This window comes from Nomascus leucogenys, chromosome 19, assembly GCF_006542625.1.
Source record: "Nomascus leucogenys isolate Asia chromosome 19, Asia_NLE_v1, whole genome shotgun sequence".
Taxonomy (NCBI): domain Eukaryota; kingdom Metazoa; phylum Chordata; class Mammalia; order Primates; family Hylobatidae; genus Nomascus; species Nomascus leucogenys.
The window spans coordinates 60,776,686-60,796,951 of record NC_044399.1 but is presented as its reverse complement, the minus strand read 5'-3'; the positions used below and the strand labels follow the sequence as shown (position 1 = coordinate 60,796,951).

Here is a 20,266-nt window from a genome sequence, read left to right as displayed (position 1 = left end):
CTTACTGTAAACTCTTTAGACAGTTTGAAACTTCAATTCACCAAACATTTACTGAGCACCTACTATATGGCCTGGATATACGTTGCTGAACAAACCCAACAAAAATCTTTGCCCTTGTGAAGTTTACATTTCAGTGGTAGGTTCTTCTGATTTCTATATAAATTTTAGACTCGGTTTGTCAATTTCTAATGTTTTCCAGTCATTACTGTGAACATAGTATATCCCTCTACTTTATTTAAACATTAATTAATTTTTCTGTTATGTTTTACATTTTCTATGAAGATATCGTTAACATCTTCTGGGTGGTAGGATTTGCTCCTATTTATTTAACATATTATAAAGCTATTTTTAACGGCTTCTTTTTTTTTTTTTTCTTTTAAGACAGAGTCTCACTTTTTCACCCAGGCTGGAGTGCAGTGGCATGATCTTGACTCACTGAAACCTCCGCCTCCTGGGTTCAAGCAGTTCTCCTGCCTCAGCTTCCCAAGTAGCTGGGATTACAGGCACATGCCACCATACCTGGCGAATTTTTGTATTTTTAGTAGAGATGGGGTTTCACCATGTTGGCCACACTGGTCTCAAACTCCTGACCTCAAGTGATCTGCCCACCTCTGGCTTCCCAGAGTGCGCAGTACTACGTGAACCACTGTGCCTGGCCTTAAATGGCATTTTTAAAAATTGCATTTTCTCACAGTTTGTTGCTAACATGCTGAAATACAATTGACTTTGTATAGACTGCCTTCATGACAGTAAGGAATTTTCTTTCTATTCTTACTAAGAGTTCATTTTCCATTTTTAAAATCACAAGTAGATGTTGAATTTTCTTAAATGCCTTTTCTCCATCTTTTGAAGTAATCATATGAATTTTGTTTCTTATTCAGTGAATGCAGTAAAATTTACAGGTTTATTTTCTAATGTTATTGATATAATAATATTAATAATATAATAATATTGCATTCATGGAATTAATCCCATTTGTTATCCCTTTTTTTTAACCTGTAGATGGATTTTGGTCTACTAATATTTTGTTTAGGATTTTTGCATCTATGTTTCTCAGGGAGATTGGCCTATAGTTTTCTTTTATTATAACGTTCTCATCGGATGTTGGTGTTAAAGTTTGCTGGCCTCATAAAACAAATTAAAGTATTCTCTATTTTCTGGAAGTATTCGTATCAAGTTGATAGTCTTTCTTCCTTTAAAATATTTGGGGTACCGAGCATGGTGGCTCACACCTGTAATCTCAGCACTTTGGGAGGCCAAGGTGGGTGGATCACTTGAGGTCAGGTATTCGAGACCAGCCTGGCCAATATGGTGAAACCCCATCTCTAATAAAAATACAAAAATTAGCTGGACATGGTGGTGGACACCTGTAATGTAGGTGGTGGAGTTCACTGATGAAGCCATCGGGGCCTAGACTTTTCTTTGTTGGAAGATTTGTAATTAATTATAGATGTACTTTTTTTAGTAGTTATGGTATTTAGATGTTTCTATTTTTACCTCTGCCTAACTCTATCTCTCTGTCTTCCTTCTGGAAATACAATTATGTATATATTAGGCCTTCTAGCCCTGTTTCCTATGTCTGTATTTATTCTGGATATTTTATTTTTACCCAATCTCTAGCTCACTAATTCTCTCCTTAGCTGTATCTAACCTACTGTTAAACTCATTCTTAATTTTGCTTATTATATTCTCCAGAGCTAGACTTTCTACTTAGTTCTTTTTAAATTACTTATTCTATATCAAAATTCACAATCATTTTTCTTATTCTGTTGGCCCTATGTCTTGGTTCTTATAAAGTCTAAGTCTTGTAACCGTGATCTGGAGCTCGCAAGGATCTTGTTTCATTGTCATTTGTTTCTCTTGGCATGTTGTCTTGCTTCTTGTGAGTCTGGCTATTTTTAATTGAGTGCCAGATATTTTACATGAAAATTTATAGAAACAATTTTAAGACCTAGGATGATGTTAATTTCCTCCAGAGAACTTACATTTGTTTCTAGATAGACGGGTAGTGGCACTTGTAATCTCGAATAGCCTTAATTTATTTTCAGAGATTGAGATGACTTGAAGCTAAACTTCAGTTCTGGAGAGAGCTGGTTTATTTCCAATTCACTCCTACTCCTAGAGTGTAGCCCTTTGGAATCCACCCACAGTATAGGGATTTTATCAGACACTCCCCCTTAGTGAGCCCTGGACTGCAATTTTTGTCTCTCTGGATTTTTTTATGTGAAACTATTAAAAGAAAGATTTGTTCAGCTTCTCAGCCTCTCACCAACCACTCTAGAATTGGCAAAGGCCACCATGTAAAAATGTCCCCACATGCCAGCTTTACAAATTCTCCTGCTTTATGTCATCTCCAGGATCTTGACTCCATAATTCTTCCCTGCCTTGCCTAACATTTTGAAACAGACCTGGGAATGGATTATCGAAACATTCATTACTAAGAGTGGAAAGCATTTTCATGTCCATGATTGCCTGATCACATTTATTGCTAATTGTTTCTATTGATTTGTTTTTCTAATTTGATCTATAGAAGTTTATTTTTTGGCCGGGCATGGTGGCTCACATCTGTAATCCCAGCACTTTGGGAGGCTGAGGTGAGCGGATTGCCTGAGGTCAGGAGACCAGCCTGGCTAACATGGTGAAACCCTGTCTCTACTGAAAATATGAAAATTAGCTGGGCTTGGTGGCGCACGCCTGTAATCCCAGCTACTCGGGAGACTGAGGCAGGAGAATGGCTTGAACCCAGGAGGCGAAGGTTGCAGTGAGCCAAGATTGCACCACTGTACTCCAGCCTGGGTGATGGAGTGATACTCCAACTCCAAAAAAAAAAAGTTTATTTTTTGCATAGTCTGTTTGTTAATTATTTGTTAGTTAGGTAAGTTGCAAATACTTTCTCAGAATTCAGAATCGCTTATCTTTTAATTTTTTATTCAATATTTTAATTTTTTGAGAAGATTATCTTCTATCTTTTTCCCTATGGTTTCCAAGCTTGCTTAGGAAGGTACTCTCTAACCTAGATTATGAAATATATTCTCTTTTCTTATACTTTTGAGAGTTTCGTTTCATACATTTAACTCTTTAATCTACCTCAAATTTATTATGTTATGTGAGATATATTATGTGGGAGAAGGATTGGGGTAGACAGAATGGCCCCTGAAGGAGGTCCATACTCCAGTCCCTGGCATCTGTGACTATGCACATTGCATTGCAAGAGACTTTGCAGATATAATCAAGGTTACTAATGAGTAACCTTAAAAAAGGGAGATGATCCCAGATTAGCCAAGTGGTGGGGCCGATCCAGACACATGATCACTAAGGGCTGAGAACTTTCTGCAGCTGGGGGCAGGAGAACATGGCAAATGTGGCAAAAAGGGGCGGGGGGGGCGGCTAGAGAGATTTGAAGCCTAAGAACCATTGCACCATTGCCACTTTAAAGAGGGAGAGGACAACATGATGAGGAAGAGCAGTTGCAAGGAGATGAGAGGGATGCCCAGCTCACAGCCAGCCAGGAAATGGGAACCTCAGCCCTGTAGTGCCAAGGAAGTGAATTCTGCCAACAACCCAAATGAGCTTAGAAGTGAATTCTCCCCCAGATCCTCCAGATAAGAGCCCAGGCTAGCTGACATCTTGATTTTGACCTTGTGATACCCAGAGCTGAGGATCCAGCTGAGCTCCCTCAAACTTCTGACCTACAAAACTGTGAGGGAATAAATCTGTGTTGTTTTAAGCTGCTAACTTTGGGTAATTTGTTACAGCAATGATAGAAAACTAATACAGGAATCTTACAAGTTTCCTTTCCAAATAGGTAGCCAGTTATTGATACTAATACCATGTATTGACTGAGATATATTTCTTCCATTTTTTGGAAATGCCATCATTTTCAAAAATCAAATTTTTGATATGCGTGTGAATCTGGGATTTTTTCTTCTTTCCCATTTATCGATTTCCTGTGCCAATATGAGCCATCTGTTATGGTACTTAAGAGCATGAGCTCCAGAGCCACAGTGCCTGGCTTCACATCCCAGCTCTGCCACTTCCACTTACTTGCTATGGAACCTTAAGCAAGTTACTTGCTTGATTTGCCTCAGTTTCCCTATCTTGGAAATGGATTAATAGTGGTACTCATCTTATGAATTTGTTGTGAGGATTCAATCAGATATTACAAGTAAAACCTTTCTGAAGAGTACTAATATGTAGTAAATATCATCTATACAGAGAAGACTCCTCTCATCATCTTTTTAAAGCATTGTCTTAGTTATTCTTAAGCATTTTCTCCTTCACATGAATCTTGGGCTAAGATTGTAGAGTTCACTTTTTTTTAATCCCACTGATTGTCTTATGGGGACTGTATTGAATTTACGAATTAGTCTCAGGACAATTGACATCTTTGCAATATTGAGTCTTCCCATTCAGGAACTTTACATCTCTTTGCATTTCATTAGTTTTTTCATTACAACTGAAATCTATCCTAATATGGATGGAAGTGTTGTACATTTCTTATTAAACTTGTTCCCAAACATATTATGGTATATTTTCTTTTCATGGATTTCCCTTGTTTTTTCTAAATGGGTAATTCTGGTATTTAGGAGTATTACAGTTGTCTCAGCAGAGCCCTTACCAACATTACTTCTAATGATCTTTCCGTTGATTTCTTAAATTTTCTAAGTAGGCAGTTGTATCATTCCTAAACAGATATAATGTTTGTATCTTCCTTCCTATATTTCATCCTTGTTTATTAATGTTTGTCATATCGCACAGGTGAGGCCTCCAGTTCCATATCAACTAGTACCAGTGATAGTATGTGTCCTTGTTTTTTTCTTATCTTTAATGAGAATGCCTAAGTTTCACTGAAAGAGTTTGCTTCCTGAGGATTTCTAATAGCTACCTTTTGTTGAGTTCAGACACATCACCTTCATTCTAAATACTTGTGGACATATTTTGTCATTTCCACTAGACTAAGGCTCCTCTGAGGGCAGTGAATATATTATAGTAGGAATACACACACACATAACATATGTAATAAATATATATATACACATACACACACAAGTACTATAAATATACATACACATACTATATATATACATACACACATACATACTATATATATACATACACACACACATACACACACACACACACACACACACACACATATATGTTGTGTATTGGTGTATATAGTACGTCTGTTTGTTCCACAGTCAACTTTCAGCACATAGAAGATGAACAGAGTTTATCTCCAGTTGGTTCAGGGAGTTTGTACCAATGAGAGACAGAAAGCCTCCAAGTCCTCTTGCATATGCAGGATGGAAACACCATTCTTCTTGTCCTTACATCAGTCACAAAGAGACTTTTTGACCCTTTTCTCTTACACTCATCATGGGCTCCCTCAGTGCAAGATCCTCTTTTCTGAGATGTAGCATTCCCCGTATATGGGGGTGCTTCTCCCCTTATTGATGCTGCCTCCCAATTTCCCCTTCGGGAGCTCTGAAAGTATAGTCAGGGCTCTCTTTTCTGTGATGTCACCCTGTGGTATGACCTTCAGATTCCTGACCCCCAGTGACTACTGTTTTCCCTTTTGCCACCTGCTTATAGTCCTTCTCTTTCCACCAGCTGCATTCTATTTGTTTTACCCACCCCCTTGTCAGCCAAACAACCCCAACAGACATCTGAGAAATGTGTTTCCTTTTAGATATAATAGTGGATATTTAGATATTTATATTTTTTATATAATCTGTTATGTTGTTTTGATACATTTCTTTATAATAATGGGTTATTTTTTCAACGACTGTAGTGTGGGTTGATTCCCCAGTTATCTGTATTGAGCTTAATCTTGGTCTGCCCCCACCCCCCCACTACCACAGTGCTTTGTACAAAACAGGCATTCAACTGCATGATCAGTAAATACAGGAGTAGTACCTTCCATAAGGTTTTGGACCCTGAGTTGGCTGGCAGTCAGATTCGTAATTCTGAAGTAGTATCTACTTAGTTTTCATTAGTCCTTAAAACTGCTAAATTTTTGGTTCGGTGTACACTGACCTTTTTAGTGGAGCTCGTGAAAAACTGTAGCCTATGTGAAAATTAATATATAATATGTATTGATTGATGGTAGCATCTGTGAAAATTAAGTTGGTTAATTGTTGCAGGCTCTATTTCTTTGTGAGCCATGATATTTTGGAGCTTCTAAGTCTGGAGGAAGGTGGGGTTAAGGTGAAGCCTGAAGAATGCATAATGGGTTTTAAAAGTTGACACTTGCTGGTATTCAGTTTTTAAATAGGGGACAAAGAATAATAAATGTGTTTGCATTTGTGTATATTAATATACTGCCAGTAAATAGAAAAGTTCTTGAGAATTTCAATTATGAGGGTTTTTTTTTTTTAGTTACAACTGAGTTATAAAAATATACAGAAGGTAACAGGACCCAAACAGTGAGTTGAAATTCTGCCTGTTGGGAAATTCTAGCTATGATACCTATATAACTATTAGGGTATAATTAGAGGATATTTTGAAAATAACAGAACACAAAAGTTTCAGACCGTCTTTTAAGCATCAATTAAAACAACAACAACAAAAAAACCTCAAAGAACATATGCCCCACTGAAGGGACAAACAGGTTATTTTTAAAAAGAGAAGGCACTTATTCAGCAAACATTTATTCCGCACCTACTATGTGCCAGGAGCCATTAGCCTTGGACTGTAAGGTAAATAAGAGAGTCTTTTTCCTGAAGGCGCTCATAGCCAAGTAGAAGAGATTCCTAAGGTTAATTTGCATTGACTTCTTACCCCAGCATAATCCTATTTTTCTTCTCCTTTTTTTTTTTTTTGAGATGGAGTCTCGCTCTGTCACCCAGGCTGGAGTGCAGTGGCACGATCTTGGCTCACTGCAACCTCTGCCTCCCGGGTTCACACCATTCTCCTGCCTCAGCCTCCTGAGTAGCTGGGACTACAGGTGCCCCCCACCACGCCTCGATAATTTTTTGTATTTTTAATAGAGACAGGGTTTCACTGTGTTAGCCAGGATGGTCTCGATCTCCTGACCTCATGATCCACCCGCCTCGGCCCCCCAAAGTGCTGGGATTACAGGCATGAGCCACCGTGCCCGGCCTTTTCTTCTTTTTTAGACCGCAGCTTCTCAATCTCTTCTATTGACTTCTGATTTTTGGCCTCCCCCGTATAGTAAATAATCTCTGTTTTCTGGTATCTATTCCCTACTTCTTTCCCAGCTATACATTCTCTCTGCCTCAATGATATCATCTATCCCCATTGTCTTCAGGTCTCATTTATTGTGGTGATTCTCAAATTGTTGTCGCCAGGCTATACATACTATTTTTCAAACTCCAACCCTACGTTTATAACCCTGTGGTAACACATGCATCTCAATCTGGCTCATCAGACTCTAAAGTCTAAAACTATTCCTTAGAAGATAATTTCTTGCCACCAAGTCTAGTTTTATACTTGGATTTGGGGCTCGATGTCATAACGTATTTTCAAAAGGAAAGAGAAATGAGTCAGTAATAGGCAGTAGTAAAAGAATCAATCTTAACACCAGGCGAAGTCATACTGGTAGTGTGGTTTCAGTGAGGAGAGAAAGGCCAGCTGCCCCTCTCCCAAAATGCTTCCCCTGCCCACCTGCTGAAAACTGAACTGAGGAGGGCCAAAAAAATTCAGGTATTAGGGACTAGAACTTTACCTGACAATCAGAGGCTTTCTAATGCAAGTTACCCATTGAAATTGTCACACATTAGAGATTTTACCAAAAGAAAGTTTGCTAGGAGAAAATGGGGAGAAAATGTGACAATGTGGGGCATTAGATGGGGAGGGCAAGATTCTGTAAGTGGAGTGATGGAGAGAGAAAGGAGAAGCCAAAGGAACCAAAGAAAAGCATCTCTTGCCAATTTTGTATGGTGCTTGCCTGGCAGTCGAAAACAGCCTGTTCAAAAGTGACTTTGGCTAAAAGGGTGGCACGAACTCTTCCAGCCAATCAGTAACACTGAGTTGAAAGAATAGAAACCATCCAAATTCTATCAAACATGGAAAAGAAAGGAAACACTTCTTGTTCCATCCCAGGAAAGAAGGGAAAGTACCTCTAACTTGATGCTGTTGTCAGAGAGCACTTTTATTCCTTTTCAGCTTGTGTGATCACAGGAATGTTGCTTCCTGAAAGCCACATACAGGCAGGTGGTTTTAGAGTTTTCTCTGCCTTCTCTGCCCTTGCGGTTATGAATTATATAGACTTTTAGTGCTTAACTACAAACAGAAGATCTTCCAGGTGGGGGATCTGAGTTAGGAAAAGAAAAATGCAGAAATACAAGTCACAGGGGTAATAAGGTCTCTTGGATGTGGGTAGAAAGTTCCTGACTTAATGCCAAAGGCTTAACATGTATATTGAACAGCTCGGCATACCTGGAGGGCCCTGAGGGTTAGTGAAAGAGCAGGGCAGAGATGTTTTCAATGTGTGAATTGTTTACAAGCCAAAAACAAAATAAACATTGGCCCTGTCACCAACTTGTAGTTTATTGAAATGGAGTAGGTCCCCTAAGAATAGTGCCCAAGGAGGCCGGGCACAGTGGCTCATGCCTGGAATCCCAGCACTTTGAGAGGCTGAGGCGGGCAGATCACTTGAGGTCAGGAGTTCGAGACCAGCCTGGCCAACATGGTGAAAACCATCTCTACTAAAAATACAAAAATTATCCAGGCATGGTGGTGGGCACTTGTAATCCCAGCTACTTGGGAGGCTGAACCAGGAGAATCACTTGAACCTGGGAGGCCGAGGTTGCAGTGAGTGGAGACCACGCCACTGCACTCCATCCTGGGTGACACAGCGAGACTCAGTCTCAAAAAAAAAAAAAAAAAGTGCACAAGGGAGTGGCGCAGGCATTGGCCTCCCTCTGAGCACAGTGGCTGCTGCAGGTCAGACGTCACTGCTAGGTGAGCTTCCATGGGTCCTGCTGTGACTCATTATTGAGTGTTTTGCTCTTCATGGTTCTACAAGTTACGTTTATCCTCAGTATACAAATACCACAAACTGATTTTAATCAGGTTTCTAAGTTTGTCTAAATGTGAGAAATTTAAAATACTATATACCTGTACCTAAAATTAATGACCACCTTAAAATATTATTGCTTCTAATTTTTAGCCTGTATGAGAGATTCCTCTCGATAGGTTTTGTGTGTTTGTGTGTGTAAGAGTACAAATGTTGTTAAAACTCATATCCTTCTTAAATTGTAGATGTACGAGTGAAAATAATATATATTTTTTTGCTTTCTAGCACATTATAGTGGGACCACAGTTTTAGTCAATCCTATAAAAGATAACAACTCAGAATATGTCATTTTACTCCCCCCTCCATTGCCCTGGAGTTGTGATTCCTCCGTAATTCATCGGGCTTCTACATTTGGTTCCCTGGACATTCTCTGAAGCTTGTTCAACCATTAGCCCTCTGGAGTTCTGGGTTTAAGTACTGTCAGATCAGATTTAAATCATGTGTTAAGGCTTGGTGGGTCCATCATTGTCCTCAATTTAAGAAGCATTATAGAGGTCACGACATTGCTACAAAGAAGGTGGCACTAATCCCTCACTTTATAAAAGGGAATGCTGTGGTATGCATTACACCAAAAGACCTAACCCCACCAGCACCACAGCCCAGAGAGCCAGCAATGTGCTCATTTCCTCCACCCTCCCTGCATACTTCCAGGGATGGGTAGTACAAAACCAGATGTAAACTATTTTTCAAATACTCCTCTGACTTAGCATGAAGTTTCCCTTAGAGCAGATGCCAGTGTTTAAATAATATCCTGAAGGATCCAAAGAGAAGGAATTACTCATTGTGTTTCATTCATATAAAACCTGAAATACAGAGGGCAAGAGTACAAAGGAACCAAGTACCTTGAGTATGCCTTGCCAGAGTATAATAATTTGAAAAGAATACTGCCTCACTTATGAATGCTCAAAAGTGAAGTGTTTTTTTTCTTTAATTATCAATTGAACTTTCCATTATTTGTTATTAGTGCTCTTTAGGAAAAACTAAAAGCAAACCATTATGATTTCTTTTGCAAAGCAATTTGGTTATGTTTTCAGGAAATTGAGCAACACTTGCTTTAAAGTGGCTCTGTCCTTTAATCACTTCCATTTACTTATTTTATTGATTTATACCTTGTTCTCTGCAATTCCTACTTTGATGGCTTGCATCAATTAAGACATACAGCAAATAACTAAACTCTTTGTCTTTGTGTAAAGTTATTTTCTCTGGTGCTCCCAAAGTATTACCAAAGGCTTCACCCAGCACAAGGGACTAATGAACCCTAGATTACACCAGGGTCAGTCATCAGCATGTTGATCATCATGTAGATCATCAGTAATGTTGGCTACCAAGTATGTGGGTGTCCCATGAGATAGACATTGTATGAAAAAGGCCCCCACACTGTGTAAAATAGAGATCAGTTAAAGGTTGACCAGCAATGGAGAAGGTCCTTTGAGGCTAAATAGCATGAATTTGTAGATGACCCTATTGAAACAGCATGAGTGTGTTTTATTATTGTTGTTTACTTTCTGTAGCAACAGAAGATAGCCTGGGGATAAAGCATGCAGGTGTCAGGGAGCTCCCAGAGTTCAGGTTTGGCCCAAAAAACCTGGCAACATAAGATTTTGTGTATAAATTGTAGGTTAAGTCACCAAGAGACTACACGAGGAAACTAACTCATTAATTCAGAAAGTAGGCAACTTCTGAGTGATCAGGGTTGAAATGCAGATGAACAGTGAGGTAGGCAAGGTATTTGGAGATATGGAAGTTGGTTTGAGAGCTGGGGCAGGTGTCAGTACCCAAAGCAATCCAGTCCAGCCAGTAGGGTGTGGCAGAGTTTAAACTGAGTGGCCCTCACTACCTTGCTGGGGGACTGCTGGGGCCAGCTCATAGGGTACAAAGTCTAGGTCCTTGGCAGGGAATCTCAGCCCCAGTCAAATAATTTATTAGAAATAGCTGGTTGAAGAACAGATGGTTTAACCAGTAAGAAGAATATGTTGCTTCAGGTAAACTGAGAAAGTAGCATTGGCTTCAGGGGAGGCTTAATCCAATAGCTTAAATTATGTGACCAAAAGCCAATTATTCTCTCTCCATTTTTTAGCTGTTCCCTTATTGTTGGCTCCATTCTCCACAAATTGTCCTTTTCATGGTTGCAAGATACCTGCTATCAGTTCCTGAGCCTATGTTTCCAGGCTTGTGTCAGAAGAAAAGAGAAAGTTCTGTTCCACAGAACCTCGCGCAGTATCCTAGGCTCGTCTTTCATCTGCCCTGTGCGCTAATTCTAGCAGAGACCTAGAGCAGTAGGCAGGAGGGAATGGCAGAAGCCCATGCATATGAACTGGGTTAATGAAGCACACCCTTGAGTTGGTCCTGAGGCCCCTGATACTGGGTCTGCAATAGCAAGAAGAATTCAGTTGTCTCCAGCTGATGGACTGAGGCTCTTAATGTACCTCCTGTCCTGACCTGCATTGTCTCAGCAGTTTGGTGTAGGGCTAGGCTTGCCAATGGAAAGGAGGCCAGTGACACAGCAAAGTGGGGGTGAAAAAAAAATCTATGGTGTTGAAATAAAAGGCGTTAAAATTGAGGTGGTATTATGGGCTGAATGTTAATGCCTCTCACCCTGCCAAAATATTGAAGCTCTAAGCACCAGTGTGATGGTATTGGAGATGGGGCCTTTGGAAGGTAATTAGGTCATGAGAGTAGGGCTTTCATGGTGAGATTAATGCCCTTAGAAAAAGAGACATAAGAGAAATATTGCACTCTCTCTGCCATGTGAGGATACAGTAAGGAGGCAGCCATCTGCAAGTCAGGAGGAGAGCCCTCACCTAAACCAGACCATGCTGGTACCCTAATCTTGGATTTCCCAGCCTCTAGAACTATGAGGAATAAATGTTGTTTAAGCCACCCAATCTACAGTGTTTTGTTATAGCAGCCTGAGCTGACTAAGACAAGTGGAAACCAGGAAAGATAGTTCAGTGGGGATGCTGAGTCCTTGATGGTGTTATCAGGATTGAGAGGAAGACTGCTGGAAACCTTGGCATTCATTGTCTTGGGCTCTACCTGCTGCATTGGTCACATCTTATAACTATTTCATCACCAAGTCATGTTATTTCTACCTCCAAAATGTCACTTTAGTTCCATTCATCTTCTCCATTCTCCCCATGGACATCTTTGTTTGACTCTTAATCACCTTGGATTTGGACAAAATGGTCTCTTCCTAGCTGTGTCACATCTGGGCAATCTTCCTAAAATACCATTGTCATCATGTTATTCCCCTGCTCAGAAAAACAACTGCCTCACACTCACTTATTGGATCTCTCTGCCAGACTTTTAAGTTCTCTTAAAACTTAATTAATGGACTGTCCAATATTATTTCTAAGCACTCCCCAGCATCTCCTGTCAAGCCCTCAGCCAAGTGTGGCTGCTCAGCTCTCACACCAGCCACACTCATTTTCGCCTTGGCTCATGCTTTTTCCTTCACCTGAAATTTCCTTTTGCCAAACTTCTGCCTGTCCAGCTGCTACTCAGCTTTGGGAGCACAACTCAAGACTCACCTCCCACAGACCTTCCCAAGCAATGCCATGGCCAAAGATCTTTTTCTTTCCCCAAATGTCTATTATACTTATACTGAGTTTCCCTGTAGCTGGATGTATAATATTTATTTTATTTTTTATTTATTTATTTTTTTTGAGACAGAGTCTTGCTCTGTCACCCAGGCTGGAGTGCAGTGGCGCGATCTCGGCTCACTGCAAGCTCCGCCTCCCGGGTTCAGGCCATTCTCCTGCCTCAGCCTGCCGAGAAGCTGGGACTACAGGCGCCCGCCACCACGCCCGGCTGAGTTTTTGTATTTTTAGTAGAAACGGGGTTTCACCGTGTTAGCCAAGATGGTCCCAATCTCCTGACCTCGTGATCTGCCCACCTCGGCCTTGTATAATGTTTATAGGTTAATTTTGCTTCCCCCCAAAACTGTTACTTCCTTGAAGACAGGGTTTGATTCTTCCTTTGTGTTCTGCACAGAACAGAGGCTACTTCTGGTCAACTCTTAGGCATTCAGCATTGATCAGGGAGGCAAAGGAGGAAGCTGGCATAAAATGCAGATGTCTAATTCTGTGCTGGGTTGCGGGCTGGGTTTCCTAGGCAGCTACACCATCCTAGCACTTTCTCACCTAACTACCCACCAGTCTCTAATTGGCTCAGAATAGTTTTAAGAAATATAGGGAGCTCCTACCTTCTACTGGCCACCCCCCTTTTTCTCTCAGACTTCCTATGGTTGCCATATGTGATCCACAAACTAAGTTGAGCTATACCATGTGTAGACTAAATAAAAAAATCTCAGACAAGTCTTCTGAAAGTTCTCATTGCATCAAACATCTACTTTGCCATAAGAGACATTTAAAGTATATATTAACCTAAGTTTACAGTACAACAACCATTTTATTTCCAAGATTACTGGATATGACAAAGATCACAGAAGATTACTGGATATGACAAAGATCACATAAGCCACCTTTAGTACAGGGACTTGGTTTCACCTATCTTAGTATTTTAAAGCTTCCTAAGGACATAAAGAAGCAAGATTAATTCAGCTCATCAAAATGAAGGAGAAAAAAAGAGTTTTCTCAAAGCTGGATGAAAAAAAGTTAACATCATACAAGATAAAATAGTATCCTTATCCCTAAAATCTTAGCCTTTCTGCTGCCAACATCAGTTTTAAATACATGTGCAAGATAAAGAGAGGGAATGAAATTGCTATAGAGACCTAAGTTGCCAACTTGGGCACTCAAGCTACACAGAAAGATCTTTCAGATAGGAGCCTCTTATGGTTGGAAATAAAGCAAAAACACACCCTCTAGAACTCTACTTGAATAAGAAAAGATGCCCTTTCTGTTTGTTTTCACTTATAAATGAAGTTGGAATTTTCACCATAATGTGTTTTACCATGTGGGCCAATAAACATGAAGAGTGGCATTCATCGTAATATCCACACACATTTAGGATTTTTTTCTAATTTTAAATCGTGAATTTTTTCTGCCATTTGAAGTAAAGAAAAAAGCTGGCCCAATGAGGATCCCGCAGCCCTCAACCACCAGTGATTGTTGAGAGTTTTTTTCTTTGTCTTTTTACTCTTTACCATGAATTCTTTTCAGACATCATGAGAATATGATTTCTACATTTCAGTACATTTTTAATATTAAAGAAATGCCTTCAACGGAAAGAACAAAATCTTCCTGCTCTTTATTTGACCTTTTTTGGTTTGATGTGATTTAAAAAAAGATCTGGGCAACAGTTTTATAAAGAATGCACAGAGACATTCCTGAAAGAGCACACTAGTGAAAATAATCATAAAAAAAAGATTAGAAGATGCAGCCTCTTGCCCAATCTAACATAACTATTGCTCTCCCAGTACTGTTTCTTAAGGTTGCACTGGTTTTGTCTAAGTCAGTAGCAGTGTACTTATCTTTTTCATATTCTTACGTAAGTGTTTCTAACAGAAATTGTACTTTCATGTATGTCTAAGTGGACCAAGCCAAGTTAATATTCGTTACCACCAGGCTGGGCAACATGGCAAAACCCTGTCTCTACAAAAAATACAGAACTTAGTCAGGTGTGGTGGTGCCCACCTGTGGTCCCAGCTACTCAGGAGGCCAAGATAGGAGGATCACCTGAGCCCATGAAGTTGAGGCTGCAGTGAGCCATGATTGCGTCACTGCACTCTAGCCTGGGTGACAGAGGGAGACCCTATCTCAAAAAAAATTTTTTAATAAATAAATAAACATATATATATATATACATATATATATTCATTACCAGTTTATCTGCTATGTAAAAAAAAAATAGATGTCAATCTCTCTTGAAAGATGGAAAGTGAACTACTAATTGGCTGCTGTTTCTCCATCTCACCTAGAGCAGATGTAATGCCGATTAAGTGAGCCCAGGTCTACGTGGTTGGATATGTTCTGCTTCATGCAAACTCCAGCCTATATAATAGGTTAGCAAAAATGTCTTTACATTGGCAAAAACAGTCCATGTAATGATCTCAAACTTCAAAAGAATAATTATTTAATCTTACATACTTTTGAAATAGCATTGATCTCCGGTTCAACATAGAACTTACTGTCAGGGAACCCACAGTCTAATAGGAGAAAGCAGTGTGCAAATCAATAGTTATAATAGTATCTGATAATGAAGTACAAGCGGAGGCTCTCGGGTAAGGAAGACCTTGTACAGGTCCCAACTCAGGTACCAAGTAGCTGTGTGACTATGGATAAGCCTATTTCTTCTTATGTAAACAGCCATAAAAGTACCATGTAGCATTCGTAGAAGATTAAATGAAATATAATATATGCAAAAGAGTACAATATGGTGCCTAATACATAGAAAACACTCCATAAGTGTCAATCAGTAACTGTTAGATGAACATAATACCAAGGCATTTTAGTGGAGGGGTTGGTTACCATGACTAGAAGGCTGAGGGAGGGTGTCATGGAGAAGGTCCTATGTGAGAGTGGAGAGTGGTTCTCTAGCCAGCTCAGGGAAAGGAAGGGCGCAGAGGAGCACAGAACAGCATGTGCAAAGGCATGAGTCACAGCATGACATGGGACTTTTGGGGAAAATGCCAAGTCATTACTGGAGCACAAGGTCCTGGAAAATTAGTCTAAGATTATATGAGAAGGTTCTTAGATGATCCATGCAAAGGAGGTTGTCTTTAATCTACAGATAAAAGAAATCACAGAAATGTTTTTATATGGGAGTGGGGTTGGGGTGAGATGATCAGATCTGCATTTTAGAGAAACATGCAAGAGTGTGGAGAATGAGTTGGAGAAGAAAAAAATAGAAGCAGGATGGTGACATTAGGGTTCTCTTCCTGTAATAGAAATCAAGGTATGGCCAGGCGGCACTTGGGGAAGCCAAAGCGGGTGGATTGCTTGAGCTCACCTCAAGCAAGTGGATTGCCCAGCCTGGGCTGGGCAACATGGCAAAAACCTTGTTTCTACAAAAAAAAATACAAAACTTAGCAGGGCATGGTGGTACATGCCTGTAGTCCCAGCTACTTGGGAGGTTGAGGTGGGAGGATCACCTAAGACCAGAAGGTGGAGGCTGCAGTGAGCTGTGGTTGCATCACTGCTGTTCAACCTGGGCAGCAGAGTGAGAACGTGTCTGAAAAAGAAACGAGAAGAAAAAAAGAGAAGAAGGGAAGAAGGAAGGAAGGAGAGAGAGAAGAGAGAGAGAGAAAGGAACAAGGAGGGAGGGATGGTGGGAGGGAGAAAGGAAGGGAGGAAGGAAGAAAGGGAGGGAGGGAGGAAGGAACGAGAAAGAAAAAGAGAAAAAGAAAAGGCAGGAAAGAAAGAAAAAAGACAAGGAGGGAGGAAGGAAGGAAGGAGAGAAAGAAAAAAGAAAAAGAAAGAAGGAAAGAAAGGAAGGAAGGAGAGAGGGAGGGAGGAAGGGAAGGAAGGAAGGAAGGAAGGAAGGAAGGAAGGAAGGAAGGAAGGAAGGAGAAATCCAGGTATATTAGTCTCTAATCAGAAACCTTGAGTTAGTTTTTCCATTGTCTTCAGAATAAAGCCCAGGTACCTTGGCATAAGCTTCAAAGTCCTAACCACCTTGTCTCCACCTATCTCACTTATCCCCTGCCCACCCCATGACCTCCACCCATACTCTACCCTGTGACAGTCCCTAAGCATGCCACACACAGTCACCTCTGTGCTTCCTGCCCTTTCCTCGGCTAGCAGTTTTTTCTTCCTCTCATCCATCTTGAAAGTTCCTACTCATTCTTCAATGTCCCAGTCAAATCTCATCACGTCTATGAAGGCCTCCATTATCCCACATAGGAGTTACTGATGTCTCCTGTTCCCTTCCTGGCCTATTATATGTCAGTTATGTATTTCTGAAGCTCCTTTTTACTTCTCGTGTAAAAAGTATAAGCTTTTTTCTTTCAGAAAGCCTAAAGGAAGTATTTTGATGACGTCACACTCCCTAAGTTTTAATTGAACAAAAAATTCTTTTCTCTCTGCTGTGTAAAGGTGAACAACTCCTGAATGGAGTCAGTGTTTACAATGGTGTTAAGAAATGTTCTGCTGTGAGGTTGTGGGGTCTCGGTTCCCTTTAGCTGGAAGGTGGGAGATTCAGGCACAAAATCCTCATTAGTGTTCATTCGAGCTGCCTAAGTAAATCCGGGGTGCACCGGTGGGACAACGGCTGCCTTTGTCTTCGTATTTTGTGTTTCGTATAGAATACCATATCTGGCAAGACATGCCTTCTCAAACATAAGGAGATAATTGGTACTTTGAGGGAGAGGTTTAGCTTATTTATAATTGTCAAGAGTTTAAATATGCAGAAAAGAAAGAGCAGTCATAGCTTGCCTCTTGAAAAATGCCCTCAAACCAGGTCAGAACTCTCTGTCTAAATCAGATATTTTGAATGATATTTAACTGAAGGTTAGATGTGGATCTTTTATTTTAAGTTTTGCTTTAAAATAGGAAACTGTATGTTTATCAACAAATTAATTTCTTCTTAAACCCCTCTTATTTGTAGCACTGTTGTTCACCAAAATCCCTCATGATTAATCTGCTATCTAGACCATTCTATTTCCTATGCGGTGGTGATATTCAAGGCAGGGGATAGAAATGGCCTGGTCTTCCTTTTTTTTTTTGAGACAGAGTCTCGCTCTGTCACCCAGGGTGGAGTGCAGTGGCGTGATCTTGGCTCACTGCAACTGAAATGGCCTGGTTTTCTTGCTTATTTTCCTTGATCTTGGCAGCACCTAACACCTACTTTCCCTCCTTCCTGTGTGAAACCCAAAGCCTTACTCCCTGCTCTCCTAACTTTCATCTCATCTCTGGAGCCATTTCTGGTCATTCCCTGCTTCTGCTTCCTTCTCCTACATCCTAAATGTGGAAGTCCCTTATAGATGAGCCTTGGCTCCTGGGACATTCCTGTTTCCCCTTTCCCCTTCAGAGAGCTCTTCCATTCCCGGGGCTACAGCTTCTTCTTCTGGCCTGTAATTCTTGAGCCTCTAGTCCTGCTTTTCTCCTGAGCTCTACTCACATATTTCCTCATGAATGTCTCCTCTGCTCCTCAAACTAAGTAAATGCAAACCCCCAAACATACCTTGTGTCCTACCCACACCCAGACCAACTCCCTGTACTGTACCCATTGCCTTGTCTCTGCAGGAACATCACCCTTCTAGGCACATGGCTGAAGCATATATTCTCACATAACTCATCTCTTGCTTCTATTCTATGAGACAGGTAATTAATCAGCTTCTATTTTATGACCTTCCCATAGCCATCACCTCAGATCAGACTAGGAGTTCCTCACTTTCCTAGATCACTCCAGCAGCTCCCAGCTGCCCCCCTGAATCCCAGAATCTCCTCTCCTGAGATTTCATCGCAATATTTCCATATCAATCCTCTTCCCTTCTCCACCTCCTGGTAATAAATGGGCACAGTACAGGGTTAGATGTCAGGCTTCAATCGTGGTTCTAGCAGTTACGCACTGTGAACCTGCTTCCTTCTCTATGGAATGAGTAGATAATGTCTGTCTTCCAAATTGTATGTAAGAATTAAATAGAATCATCACAGTATGTAAAAGATTATGCATCAATTGCTTAATACAGTATCTGGCACATATAAGGTGTTCATAATGTGGGGTTTTCTTTGCTTTTTCTATTTTTTACTACATTCAATCTAAATTTGTTGACATAACCTTTACTACCTTCCATAATTTCAAGGTGCCACCTACCTATTCAACAACAACTTTGTTCAGCCTTTTACTCATTAAAACAATATTTACTAAGCATTTGCTATGTGCCCAGTGCTCCAACCTTACTTCTGTGTATAAATTGTAAATATCAGGGAGACTCCAAAACCCCCATCAGCCTCACTGAGTATCAGCCTTATTCTGTAGGTTTTCTTGGGTCTTTTATTAACAAAGTCAGTATAAACCTACCCTTTGGTTGGGGTTTTTGTCCTTTGTTGATGAAAACTACCCTTTTTAGGAAGTCTGGCCCCAATCAAAAAGACCTAGTCACCCTCTTTCTGAGAGGAAAGTCAGACATTGTAAACAGAAGTGAAAAACACCCTATCCCTCCCCTAGGTTTTCCCCAAACGCTTTCAGGGATGTACCTTGCAACATAGAGAAGATGCTTCCTTCTAACTTGTTTAAACTTGGTCTTCCATATATTCATGTTCTTCAACATGTACCTGTCCAGACTTTCCACATTCAGCCTTTCTCATCCCATGCCTATAGAATTGCTATACTGCTCAAACTGCTTTAGGACCTGTACCAGCTCTTCTTTAAAAGAATGGAGTATTCATAGTATATATCAATCTAAGGAAAGAAAAAATATTAAGAATGTTATTATTAAGAAGAAAAACATTAGAAATGAGACCAAAATTATATATTCTAGCAAGAAAGGAGCTGGCATTTGGTTTTAGAAGAAAAGAGGCATGAGTCATTGACTATCTCAACCATATATAAAAAGTCTGATAGTGAGTAAACCGGAGAAACACAGAAGAGGAAAGAGCATGATGAAACCAACTCCCCTCCTTCGGGGTGAATCTCTAAGATCCTCTTTGATCTCAGCAGCCCCGTAGGCCCTGGTGTTTGCCTCCGACTTTCTCAGCTTTGAAGCCAGCCTACTTATTAATAGCCACTGTGCTGATTAAGAACTGCAATACTGAGATGACAGAATCTTCTCTTTGTCTTTAGGGAAAGCATGTGTGATGAGTTTACTCTAGACATTCTGAAGACCTTGTCATTTTGAGACAAAGACAGACTTAACACCAAAGGTTGTAAGCTCTGTGTGATTCATTCATTCATCAGCAAATATTTATTGTATTGAGTTGCTAGCATATGCCAGGCACCATGGTAAATGCTGAGGCCATAGCAGTCAGCAAAACAAACACAGTCCCTACCTAGTGGAGCTGGGTCTAGTCACAGGGGTCAGCCAACTTTCTATAAAGGGCCAGATAACAAATGTTTCAGGGCTTTGTGAGCTATAAGGTCTCTGTCAAGACTACTCAATACTGCCATGGTCATGAGAAAGCAATCACAGACAATAAGTAAACAAATGAGCATGGCTGTGTTCCAGTAAAACTTTATTTACAAAAACAAGCAGTGTCCCAAATTTGGTCTGCAGGCTGAAGTTTGTTGACAGATGGTTTAACAGATGCGATACACATAAATGTAAGTGAATATTTTGCATATTCTGTGTTGTTTCAATTCAGACTGTTTGGGTTGCAAGTG

The 20,266-nt window shown here is 40.3% G+C and overlaps 1 protein-coding gene across 5 annotated transcripts in view; it reads left to right on the top strand.

Moving 5' to 3' along the window:
* The window catches only part of CEP112 (centrosomal protein 112), a 556,849-nt gene that overhangs the window by 515,201 nt on the left and 21,382 nt on the right, over positions 1-20,266 (top strand). The window lies entirely within an intron of this gene.